This window comes from Schistocerca cancellata, chromosome 5 (assembly GCF_023864275.1).
Source record: "Schistocerca cancellata isolate TAMUIC-IGC-003103 chromosome 5, iqSchCanc2.1, whole genome shotgun sequence".
Lineage (NCBI taxonomy): Eukaryota > Metazoa > Arthropoda > Insecta > Orthoptera > Acrididae > Schistocerca > Schistocerca cancellata.
In genome coordinates, this window is record NC_064630.1 from 13,007,531 (window position 1) to 13,019,425 (window position 11,895).

The 11,895-nt window shown below is 42.2% G+C and overlaps 1 non-coding gene across 1 annotated transcript; it reads left to right on the forward strand.

Moving 5' to 3' along the window:
• The first annotated feature begins 3,973 nt into the window (after positions 1-3,973).
• On the forward strand, positions 3,974-4,048 carry Trnas-cga (transfer RNA serine (anticodon CGA)). Its single transcript has one exon. It is a non-coding gene; the product is annotated as a tRNA-Ser (tRNA).
• Positions 4,049-11,895: the final 7,847 nt, after the last annotated feature.

Here is an 11,895-nt window from a genome sequence, read left to right on the forward strand (position 1 = left end):
GTAGTCCAAGACTAACCGTATTTTACTGAATTTCGATGTGCTTCAGAAAGAAAGCTCACTATTAACTTCGGTCACTAAATTAACTTTCGATTTTCCGATTTTATTAATTTTTTGTTAAATTAAGTCAGAGTGTAGCGAAATTTATTACTTCTGACAAACTTTCAGTTTTCACACTACACTTGTCAACCTTCAGTTGGTTGGTTGGTTGGTTTAGGGAAGGAGACCAGACAGCGTGGTCATCGGTCTCATCGGATTAGGGAAGGATTGGGAAGGAAGTCGGCCGTGCCCTTTCAGAGGAACCATCCCGGCATTTGCCTGGAGTGATTTAGAGAAATCACGGAAAACCTAAATCAGGATGGCCGGACGTGGGATTGAACCGTCGTCCTCCCGAATGCGAGTCCAGTGTGTAACCACTGCGCCACCCCGCTCGGTCAACCTTCAGTTACCACACTTCTAGTGCTAATTATATGTGTAATAATCTTTCTTTTTCAGTGACTATAGTAATTGTCCTTAGGACTGGCGACCGTAATTTCCCCCAAATCTCAAATATCTAATTACCGCTAGTTGATTGTTAATGTAACGGCCGCACATTTACTTTCTTTATTAACTTTACCCCTTTTCAAAATTAATTTCCACCAATTTCATTAGCATTTTTCCTTTCATTTAGATGTAACCCTTTCCTCCCTCTTTACCGACAAATTAACTTCGGTGACGATTGCTTTTCCCAAATTTCCATTAGGTACACGTGGTTTAATTTTTCACAGTCATTAAGGTCGATAAGTGAGGAGGAGGTTACAGTGCAGGTACATTTTTAAAGTGTCCAAGAAATGAGTGCATGTGGAACGGATTCTATTGCCGAATTGTGTGGTCCCATAGGGCCCTTTTGCTTCTTATACCTCAACTACACATTGTAGGGATGCAGCATACCCACGCCGTATAAAATTCACATCAGTCTTTCCATTGTGTGCCAGCCAGTCCGCTGTAACTAGCTCTAATGTCATAAATGTTGCGCAATACTTTAAAGATCAAGTAAATAACCTGAAACGTTTCTAGCATGTCAGGAGTAATACTAAATAAATATGTGTTGGATATCAGTTCAATAACTTTAACCATTTTTGAGATTTGGACGTTTTTCTGTAAAAATCATTGGCGCAACAGAAAAGAGCTAGAAACTTAAAAATTTATATTTAGATTCCTTTTGCATAATAATTTAGTAGAAACAGTATTCTGGATCTCACAAATTAAAATTTTAGTTGAAATTCGTGATTTTCTGGTTTTTGACTTAAAAATTAAGGAAGCAAGATAGATTAAGTAGGCTAATAAATAAGGCTAGGATGTTTAAATTTATGTAGAAGGGAGATCCGCTATAATCATAAAGATGTGACAGGTTCAACTGAATAACTATAAAACTATAGCGATAGCGTATCTCCAAAGAGCAAGTTCAGAGCTCATCTACTGCGTGTAGTGTAATTAAATTAATTCTCTCGCCCAAAATATTTGACTTAGCCACGTCAGACTTTTATTGTGATTACTTACCTGTGTGCTGATTGCACATTTACATTGAGAGCTTCATCGGCCATCAGCAAAGGAAGCGATGATTTATTCGATAACTTAAAGTGGTGAATTACTAGCCCAGCGGCTAGTCGGGAGAGCGGATTTGATCAGGCGTTCCCTTAGCCGTCCGCACCGCGGCTTTATATATAAGAACGCTGCGCGAGAGAAGAAAGGCCCCAGTTCTCTCCAGACGCTGAATAGCACACCACCTGTGCAGGGAGTCGCGTCGCGTCGGTATCATTGCTATAAACAGCCCTGGATGACGTAATAAGTTACTCGGGATACGCGTAACCATGAAATCGTTTTCGAGTGAAGTGTTAATTCTGGGATGACTTTAATGATGTATCTTCAGTTTGCGTATGTCGTATTTTCACGTGCCGCCGCGGGACAGACATTCTACCATTAATTAGCGTGGCGTTTGATGAACATTATCATCAAATTATGGCGAGCATTCACTTAAACATTTTATTTGAACAGCTATAGTTGCATCAGTGCATTAGACTCTGAACTGCTCTGGTAGTTGGATTGTGTGGATTCTTTTTGGTCTGTGACTTTCAGAATATAGTGAACCTTTTATAGAGAATGGTTTTTGAATATGAATCCAAGACAATCTCCTCATTCCTCAGAGCTATAAGCTGTAGCTATAAATGTATTTCTCAGATGAAGTGGGCACTAGGAATTCTAATTACAGGCTTCACGTTTTGCTTATCACTTTTTGGTTGCCAATATTGTAGTTAGACAGCCACTGTTGGGAACGGCAAACAACAGCATAAATACATCACATTAATAACAATTATTCCACCCGCCGCCCCACAACATAAGAACAATGCGTGATTTCAATACTGGGCGTCGCATTTCTAACATCCGTCGTGGGGTCATCTAAAGGATGGTAAAGTGCGGGTGAGAGGGGATGTGACGACTCTCCCATCGTATGACACTCCGACGGTGGCGTTGCGACGAACTGTGAAATGTGGTGCCAATGTGACATCACTGACTCAACTGAGACGTGACGTGAACTATTGAACTCTGGTCTTTTGTCGGGTGTGTAAACACCTTGCTGCTTGCAGCGTCGCCGACCCAGGGGGTAACGTCGCAGAATGCCACGCTTTTGTACCAAAACAGGGGAAGGTTATAGGCAGATTTCAGCTACATTTCAAACTTACACGGTGCAGTAGTAAATAATTACGGGGTTTCGCAAAAGTGATGCACTATCTGAGTTGCGCGGTGTAATATGGGCAATTTGCATGCTGTGAGTTTCGTTGCCTCGTTGTTTCCGTAAGAGCATGCAGAAATTTAACAGGGCATAGAGAATACTCCACTGAACATTTTGAGGTAGGTAACCTGGGATCGGAGAAGCCAGCTGAAGGAGATAATAGAAATAAAGTCACATTACTGTGTACTTCTTTATTTACATAAGTTACAGTTAACTGCAAATATCATCGTTGAACGAATGAACGTACCATTCGCACTGATTCTCACAGAATGTACTGAAACTGACGGAGATTTAGCTTCTGAAGTATCATGACAAATATCCCTGTTTCGAATCCCATCGGAGGCAGCTACAGTTCTGGAAACGAATTGCATCTCTGTATCCACTCGGGTCTCATAGACAACTGCCCGCAGCTCGCGGTCTCGCCGTCGCGTTCTCGCTTCCAGAGCACGGGATGCCGGGTTCGATTTTCGGCGGGGTCAGCGATTTTCACCTGCCTCGAGATGACTGGGCGTTTGTGTTGTGTTCATCATTTCATCATCATTCAAGTGGCGAGACTGCACTGAGTAAATGAAACTTCCTGGCAGATTAAAACTGCGTGCACCGGCCGATACTCGAACTCGGGACCTTTTGCCTTTCGTGGGAAAGTGCTCTACCATCTGAGCTACCCAAGCACGACTCACGCCCGGTCCTCACAGCTTTACTTCTGCCAGTATCTCGTCTCCTACCTTCCAAACTTTACAGAAGCTCCCCTGCGAACCTTGCAGAAGTAGCGCCCCTGAAAGAAAGGATACTGCGGAGACATGGCTTAGCCACAGCCTGGGGGATGTTTCCAGAACGAGATTTTCACTCTGCAGCGGAGTGTGCTCTGATATGAAACTTCCTGGCAAGACCGGGCGTGAGTCGTGCTTCGGTAGCTCAGATGGTACAGCACTTGCCCGCGAAAGGCAAAAGGTCACGAGTTCGAGTCTCGGCCGGTGCACGCAGTTTTAATCTGCCAGGAAGTTTCATATCAGCGCACACTCCGCTGCAGAGTGAAAATCTCATTCTGGAAACATCCCACAGGCTGTGGCTAAGCCATGTCTCCGCAATATCCTTTCTTTCAGGAGTGCTAGTTCTGAAAGGTTCGCAGGAGAGCTTCTGTAAGTTTGGAAGGTAGGAGACGAGGTACTGGCAGAATTAAAGCTGTGAGTACCGGGCGTGAGTCGTGCTTCGGTAGCTCATATGGTAGAGCACTTGCCCGCGAAAGGCAAGAGGTCCCGAGTTCGAGTCTCGGCCGGTGCACGCAGTTTTAATCTGCCAGGAAGTTTCATATCAGCGCACACTCCGCTGCAGAGTGAAAATCTCATTCTGTACTGAGCAAATGTTGGGCATTTGTACGGGCGCTGATAACCACGCAGTTGAGCGCCCCGCAAACCACACATCTTCATCATCATCATCATCATCATCATCTGTCTTAAAATATCGCAATAGGAAATAATCAAGGGGACTCAGGCCAGGTGACCTCGAAGGATATAGAATAGGACCTCCCCTTCTAATCCAGTGCCCAGAAATTTCAGTACTAAGATGGTTGCAGACATCACCCTGAAGTGAGGCGGTCCAACGTCGTGTTGTAGGCACATCCTCTAGTGAACAGCCATAGGGAACGTTCTCCAACAACTCAGGCGGAACTCTTCGCACGAACCTCATGTACAGGTGGCCATTCAGACGCCCGGATGGGCTTCCTAGTAATCAGGCTCAAAATATGGTTCAGATGGCACTGAGCACTATGGGACTTAACATCTATGGTCATCAGTCCCCTAGAACTTAGAACTACGTAAACCTACCTAACCTAAGGACATCACACACATCCATGGCCGAGGCAGGATTCGAACCTGCAACCATAGCAGTCGCGCGGTTCCAGACTGTAGCGCCTAGAACCGCTCGGCCACACCGGCCGGCTAATCAAGCTCGTCCTCCTTGTTTCCTTGCAGGAAATAAAGAATGTACATGTAAATAAACATCACTGTACGTGTAAGCTTGTACTCCCATGTACTCCCATGTACTTCCATATCTCCTTAAGCTGGCTTCTCCGACTCCAGGTTCCCTACTTCAAATTGTTCAGTGGAGCATTCTCAATGTTCTGTAGTGGGTCGGGGTTTAGTGAGACTAGATATTGAGTGTCAGTGACAGAGGAGAGCAAAGGTCATTATTTAGTTATGGGTGGCGGGAAGGAAGCGACACTTCGTGGGCGATGGAGTGGGCTCATTTCTTGGCTCAGTGAGTGAGGTGTAACATCGGTGGCTCCACTAACAGTCACTTGTGTTGTTGTTGTCGTGGTCTTCAGTCCTGAGACTGGTTTGATGCAGCTCTCCATGCTACTCAATCCTGTGCAAGCTTCTTCATCTCCCAGTACCTACTGCAACCTACATCCTTCTCAATCTGCTTAGTGTATTCATCTCTTGGTCTCCCCCTACGATTTTTACCCTCCACGCTGCCCTCCAATACTAAATTGGTGATCCCTCGATGCCTCAGAACATGTCCTACCAACCGATCCTTTCTTCTGGTCAAGTTGTGCCACAAACTTCTCTTCTCCCCAAACCTATTCAATACTTACTCATTAGTTACGTGATCTACCCATCTAATCTTCAACATTCTTCTGTAGCACCACATTTCGATAGCTTCTATTCTCTTCTTGTCCAAACTATTTACGGTCCATGTTTCACTTCCATACATGGCTACACTCCATACAAATACTTTCAGAAATGACTTCCTGACACTTAAATCTATACTCGATGTTAACAAATTTCTCTTCTTCAGAAACGCTTTCCTTGCCATTGCCAGTCTACATTTTATATCCTCTCTACTTCGATCATCATCAGTTATTTTGCTCCCCAAATAGCAAAACTCCTTTCCTAATCTAATACCCTCAACATCACCCGACTTAATTCGACTACACTCCATTATCCTCGTTTTGCTTTTGTTGATGTTCATCTTATATCCTCCCTTCAAGACACCATCCATTCCGTTCAACTGCTCTTCCAAGTCCTTTGCTGTCTCTGACAGAATTACAATGTCATCGGCGAACCTCAAAGTTTTTATTTCTTCTCCATGGATTTTAATACCTACTCCGAATTTTTCTTTTGTTTCCTTTACTGCTTGCTCAATATACAGATTGAATGACATCGGGGAGAGGCTACAACCCTGTCTCACTCCCTTCCCAACCACTGCTTCCCTTTCATGTCCCTCGACTCTTATAACTGCCATCTGGTTTTTGTACAAATTGTAAATAGCCTTTCGCTCCCTGTGTTTTACCCCTGCCACTTTTAGAATTTGAAAGAGAGTATTCCAGTCAACATTGTCAAAAGCTTCCTCTAAGTCTACAAATGCTAGAAACGTAGGTTTGCCTTTCCTTAATCTTTCTTCTAAGATGAGTCGTAGGGTCAGTATTCAGTATTTCTACGGAATCCAAACTGATCTTCCCCGAGGTCGGCTTCTACTAGTCACTTATCGAGACATAAGACGCTATAAACAAACAGACTAATACGCTGTGTTTTAGCCCGCTCAATTCCTTGCGGCGGCGGAGCGGCGGAGTCGTAGCGTGCAGACTCCGGTGACCACTGATGCGGCGACGGCTCGTGTTGCAGCTGCGCGCCGGCGTCGTTTTCTCCCATCCAGTGCAGCGCCCCTGACTCACTGCGTTGGGAGCGCGGTCTTCTCGTGAATTCGCGCGTTGCCTTATTAACGCGCGGCTACGGCGTGGCGTGCAGTGCTCCGTCCCGGAATCGAACCAGCGACCCTCAGGTTCGGCGTTGTAGCGTCTCCTGGCCGATCGTCGTAAAAAGCGTGTGACAGAATTTTTTTCCGTGTGTGTAAGACCAGTTAACATGTATCGATACAGTTCCACGCACATGGCGAAAGAGAAATAATTTAAACACGAATAAACATGACCAAGTGAAGCAATACAGCAAGACTGTGTAATCATTTCACGATTATATTATGTATGTATGTAGCACATTCATAATTATTTAACGTTCTATGCATTTTATTACTTTGAATCCATGACATATTATTGTCTTTGACAATCGTATTCTTGTTAAATGAATTAGTGGTGATCATCTGTGCCTCAGATAAGAAGGACAATTCAGTACATTTGTAAATGGTAAAAAGCATTGTAATACATGTATCGATACACTTCCACACAAACGGCGAAAGAGAAATAATTTAAACACGAATAAACATGACGAAGTGAAGCAATACAGCAAGACTGTGTAATCATTTCACGAATTTATTATGTATGTATGTAGAACATTGATAATTATTTGACGTTTTATGCATTTTATAACTTTGAATCCATGACATATTATTATCTTTGACAATCGTATTCTTGTTAAATCAATTAGTGGTGATGATCTGTGCCTCAGATAAGAAGGACAATTCAGTACATTTGTAAATGGTAAAAAGCATTGTAATAATTTCTCTGTTCTCTTTGGGTTTCGTTACGAGTAACACTTGCGTGTTAAACAAATGTATATGCTGGCTGTGAGTCTTTTGTTCATGAAGCTGGAGATCCGCCATTAGGCGAGTTATTGTAAAAAGGTGTGTAAAATTAATGCATTTTTTGTTTGAATATATAGAGTTTGAGCAAATATGTTTTTAAAATAATTTGTAAAGTTGCCAGCCATTCGTCCCGTAAATAATTTAGACATTTTCAGCATTTACTTTAGCGGAAGCCGCTGTACCAATCTGCGAGGGCAATGGCCGCAGACGCGGCACATTTAAAAATATTTATTTCAGGCATCGCAGTCGTCTCGCCGGTAAAGCGAGGTAACATAATAATATTTAACATTTTCTTACAGCTTCCAGCAGTGCCGGCAGATTATATTATATTGTTCAGTGCATTTCTCAGTTTCATTTGGAAGGTACTCTGCGACATTTTCTATGCGATCACAAAAATATTTTCTCAGTTTGATTTGGAAAGTACTGTATGACATGTTCTACGCGCTAACAAAAATATAACGAATAACTGTGTTATGACTTCATCATTTTCACATTTTGTGGCAAGGTCTCCTGTGTGAAACTAAAGCAATATTTTATATTTTTCCCTGAGATTAAGAGAACGCGGGCTATCCGCGCGCCTGTTCTAATTAACAGTATTCAAAAATCCACTGCATAACGTAACCAACACTCAGTGCTGTGACGATCATTTGAAGTTCATTACTGAATTTTCTGAATACGATGCAAGGTAATGAGTTCAGATACAGTTTTCTTTCTTTCTTGAATACGTTACAGTAGCAAGTGAATGTTTCCTACATGATTATCCAGAGCAGATGTGGAAAAGCAATAATTTGATCCACAGTGTGCCACATTTATGATAAAAGTGTTTATTCCCTCTCCCACTCCATGTCTGAACGTAACATCTGTGTGCTAGTGTAACTCATACAGCCAAAGTGAAATATTTACTCAACACTACTCAAAGTTGCTTGCTTTTATGAGGAAAGGATTACCAAGTAAAGACAGTGTAATAACATTGAATCAAAACCATACCAACTTGTTGCAAATAATTTTGTGTACTGCCACCAGCTCTCAGTTTCAGTTTTATATCAGTCTGAACATCGCAAATCCAAACTTTAATATCGTAAAGAAAAGTTACTAGTTACCATGTACCAACTTACTTGCTGCTACACATATAGAATCATATCTAAATAAATAAAACCACAAGATGAATAAAATTAACTCCAGTAGTAAAAAAGTGAGAGGAGGAGTAAGGGAGACGGAATAGCGTCTTCTGGCAGAGTTCATCAGCGACTAAGTTCACAGGTTACCGTTTCGGTCAAGCCGCAGTCCCTTTAACCCCCCCAGACACATGGGTAAGTACCACAAGAACTGCTTTCTGGTAACATCTGGAATGACATCTTCTGCGTTGACCTACTGGCGCGGTACAGACACCTTCTTCTGTGGAGCAGCCAAGCGGCTAATTCGTTGCAACGAAGTACGACGTCCGCTGACCAACCATCGGTCCGTCCATCCAGGGTACGTTTCTTCGTATCTTCTACCTCCTCTCGAAATACCTCCTCAATGGATCATCTCACGCCGGTTTGTCGGAGGTATTTATTCGGTGTTTTTGCCAGTGCCGCGAAGCTTCAAGGGCGGCGGCTGACCTTTCGGTCGCTGATCTACGCTTCTCATGTTAGGTCGAAACGTGCCGGCTTTCCATTGTTTTGCCTCTCTGCTGGTGTGGCTGGACATTGCCCTGTCGTCCCAGTCCCCATTGCCAGATACGTCACGCACGTGAGTTCAGTATGCTGACAGGTCCTGCAGCACTGATCGCTGATGTGCCGACAGCGCTCGTCATTGATCTCCTTGGAAGCATCGCCCGTCTGCTCGGTCGTTGATCAGTCGAAGTGCTGTGCGAACTCCGCTGGCCATCGGCCTTCTCACATTGGCCTGAAACGTGACCAATGTCGACACCCCTGATGGCTGCCCTTGTTCGACTGCTGCCGCTCCCGAATATTGTGTGGCCCCCGAATATTGTGCCAAAGTCTCTAAAATGTTCACTTAACCTACAACTCTTTCTGCTTTGAAGAACCATAAATAACACACAATTATTATACACAATTATTGTACACGCTAAAGTTCTATTACATGTTTGCACCATATTACGGGAACACCTTGTATACAGTATCCATCTCTAATACTTGACTTAATGGTGTTGAACCTCTAACTTTGTAATCAGTACATTATGACCACATATTAAATATTTAAATTTGGTCAATAGTTATACGACATACTAAAAATTAAATATTTTTTGGCCCTGGAAGTCGCTAGATAGGCAACCTGCGACTGGGACACAGTATTCGCTTTAGGCATTTAGTAGTGTATATTATAAAACGCTGACATGTGGGTAGCATAGAGAGGTAGCATCAGGGCGTATGAAAAAACAGATTCAGATGTGGTATGCAATACGTACAGTAGTATGTATAAGAACTGTGTAACAGGAGAATCAGGTTGGAGCACCAAGTATATGGGTTAGGTGTGTTTGGTGGAAGTCCAATGTAATGTGAGACTAGATCAGAAGGTATTTCCATTTTAATCGTGTACCAGCACGTGGAGGCAGCAGGCAACCATCGCCTTGTAGGTTTGGCAGCCCAACGCACAAGGACACCATGTTATCACGGCAGGCTTCAAAGCGGGTCGACAGGAAGTTTTCGGAAAGCCGTCGTAAGAATACGTAAGGCACAAACTGTAAGTTGATGCAGACACCTTTTGGAATCAAGCAGGTAGATGAGTCCAAAGAATGGACGACCCAGGAAAGAAAAATAGGACATCAGAAAAACACATTTTAGAGTGTACTGCGGAAGAGCTTCCACTGCAGGTATAAAGTATTATGCTAACATTCATCTACGTTGTAAAACCTTTTTTGCACTTAAATTTTATCACAAAATAACGGTGATATGCAAAGACTGTTTGTAAAATGTGATCCAGTGATGTTAGAGTGCTTTGCTAAAGTATATTTGTAACTTACGTAAAGAAATATGTGAAATGTATAATTTACTAAATAATATTTTTTCATGGATTAATAAAATGAAAATGTTGGTGTATGTAAATTTACATATTTGTGCAAGTTGTCATTTGCAAAAAATCTGTACGTGCTTAAAGACAATGAGTATGATATGTGTTATGCAAAGGATGGAGTGCTTTTGTACTGTACGGAAGTTACTGTGGGAAGTCTAAAAGGTGGCGAGAGTGATAGGACACGGTCTGCAAGCAGTAGTGAAAGAGGCAACACTCGGACGGAGCAGGCGGTGCCTTGCCTGGCGATTGTTGCACAGTAGCACCGAATCACGACTGCTCATTTATTTAGGCTTTGGTACAAATTGTTGGGCTGTGTTATGGACGTTAAAACGACGACAAGAAGAATTAATTAGTCCATGCTTCACGAAACTTGTACACCGTACCATATTAATCCGAGTAAACCTGTTTTAACAGCACTTGAAGTGCTTTTTCAAGATCTACACCCACAAATTTTCGTCTTTGAACAAATATCTAAAATAATAGTTATGAACTATTTTTTTAAACTGAAAGTGAGTAAATAAGTTTGAGTAATGTACAGAGAAAATTCTGTCGTAAACAAATTTTTTAAAGTGAAAATGAGTAAATAAGCTTTGAGTAAAGTACAGATGAAATTCTAATTGTTGTGAACTAATTTTGTCCAGTGAAAGTGAGTAAATAGGCTTTGAGTAAAGTGTAAATAAAATTCTTCCTGGTATAAATGAAATTCAGTGATGTGACTCAGTAACACTGAAGTACATTTGCATATAAATACTGAATGACAAAGTACAAAAAGTAAGGAACAGCAAATTGCTAATGATATTAGAATATTTAAGTATTTAATTTTTCGGTTATACAGATTGTAAACATAGAAGTCCCCTGGCCAAATTTGTTTGCACATAATAATGATTAAAACATTCGAGGTCCTTCTAAATCATAACTATATACATATGTGCGTGTAGTAGCTAAAATATTCCTGTGCCTTTCTCAGAACTGTATCCTCAGAGTTATATTTATTTGTCAAATTACATCAGGTAACAGCAGCAAAGCATGCCAAATTTACTTCTGCTTTTCTGAAACTTAACGATTGCTTTGTCTAGATAGGCTGGCGGCCGTAAATCCATTAGACAAACAATTTAATGAACTTGGTACAGAAAGGTAACTTGGAACAGAAAGGTCTTAGAATCAGTATTGTTTCATTTTACTGCGTTTCTTTCTAACAGTTAGGAAACTCTTACAGAAAAGTGCTGTAGTTGTTGTGGTCTTCAGTCCAGAGACTGGTCTGATGCAGCTTTCCATGCCACTCTGTCCTGTGCAAGCTTCTTCATCTCCCAGTACCTACTGCAAGCCACATCCTTCTGAATCTGTTCAGTGTATTCATCTCTTGGTCTCCCTCCACGATTTTTACCCTCCACTCTGCCCTCCAATACTAAACTGGTGATCCCTTGTTGCCTCAGAATATGTCGTACCAACCTATCCCTTCTTCTAGTCAAGCGGTGCCACAGATTTCTCTTTTCCCCAATTCTGTTCAATATCTCCTCATTAGTTATGTGATTTACCCATCTAACCTTCAGCACTCTTCTGTAGCACCACATTTCGAA